At 41.0% G+C, this 1,569-nt stretch overlaps 1 non-coding gene across 1 annotated transcript; it reads right to left on the bottom strand.

Annotated features, from left to right (window-relative positions):
* Positions 1-697: 697 nt before the first annotated feature.
* On the bottom strand, positions 698-779 carry trnal-uag (transfer RNA leucine (anticodon UAG)). Its single transcript has one exon. It is a non-coding gene; the product is annotated as a tRNA-Leu (tRNA).
* Between the last annotated feature and the right edge of the window lie 790 nt (positions 780-1,569).

Below are 1,569 nucleotides of genomic sequence, written 5' to 3'. Positions count from 1 at the left end.
ACCAAAACACACGCAGCTTCAATCATCACACTTGTTCAAAAACACGGAATAGGCCCTATGGGTGTTGGGTAATAATTGACTTCAACACGAGAGACACAAAAAAAAATGAAAGTATGTGTGTAAGAAAACATAGCCATAAGTTCCTGAGCCCTGTTTTAGACAGCACTTTGAATGGAAATTTAAAACCTGAAAAATATTTGATTTTATTATTGGTAAATAAAAGGCAATAAAACGCAATAAATCACAAGAAATTCTCAACACATGTTTTCAGACTGACAATCCCTCTTAAATGATGCTAACCGCCTGGGCATGAGTAACCAAGATGGCCACTAATGTAATTCTGCTGTGTCCGAGTTTCGTTTAAAATTTCTCGCATGCTATGGTCAAAGATTGATTTGTTAAAATAGTCGACCGATTAGAGGTATGACTGTACATCCTTTTTGTACTATAAGACGGATAAGTCGCAAATTAGAAATAAGCACTGTTCGGCAAAATATTTTTCATACGTAAATGAAATGAAATGATATGCATTTATATAGCGCTTCCCAATGTGCTCCACATTTCCCAATAGCGGCCTTGCAACCTGCTTATTGGGGGTATTAGTGGTTCAGTGTCTTACCCAGGGACACTTCGACATGTAACACAGCCGGGATTCGAACTGGGATCTCTCCTGAGGTACTGCCGCCGTTTAAAGAACTGGCAGCGGTGGGATTTGAACCCACGCCTCAAGCGAGACTGGAGCCTAAATCCAGCGCCTTAGACCACTCGGCCACACTACCTGATAAGTACAACAGTCTATAAGGCACACGAAACTGAAACTATCGCAAGAGCTTGGTTTGAGTGGATAAAGAATACATCGAGAGAAAAATTGTTATCTTATTGAAAATAACTGTTGTGTTTGGCAGAGAGGATCCAAGCTAGGGAACCCACGTCAATTAAACAGGTTTTAATAAGGACAAGGGAATTAACAAAAGGAACTCCAAAGAGAAAAAAAATGGAATAACAGGTAATAAAATCAGATAAGAAATGCAAGGTGTCGATGATTTTGGCAGTTTTAACAAGCACCAGGTGCACTAAATCTGGTATGTTTGCCATACAGGCCAGAAAAATTGTACTTTATAATTGAACCACAGTACTCAAATCAAGCGCTTTTGTTTTTTTTTCCTACCCACACAATCCGGCTTTTATTTTGAAAATAAAATTATGTCAATCAGTAAATTTATGTTTATTATAAATTAAATTAAATAATGTACTCTTTTTTTTTTCATCTATCACAGCGGCGCAGTGGTTAGCGCGTCTGCGGCACAGTTCTGAGCTCATGAGATCGAACATTGCTGTGCGGAGTTTGCATGTTCTCCCGGTGCTTGCGTGGGTTTCCCCCCACATTCCCAAAAATATGCATGTCAGGTCAATTGGCCGGTCCAAATTATCCCTAGGTGTGAATGAGTGAGTGAGTTGTCTCTCTCCGTGTGTCCTTCGACTGGCTGGCCACCAGTTCAGAGTGTCCCCTGCCCACTGCCCGAAGATAGCTAGGATGGGCTCCAGCACCCCCGCGACCCTACTGAGGAT

Source organism: Urocampus carinirostris, chromosome 13, assembly GCF_059441175.1.
Source record: "Urocampus carinirostris isolate Australia breed hairy pipefish chromosome 13, RoL_Ucar_1.0, whole genome shotgun sequence".
Taxonomy (NCBI): domain Eukaryota; kingdom Metazoa; phylum Chordata; class Actinopteri; order Syngnathiformes; family Syngnathidae; genus Urocampus; species Urocampus carinirostris.
The sequence above is the reverse complement of the archived record's forward strand: the minus strand, read 5'-3'. Positions and strand labels throughout refer to the sequence as shown.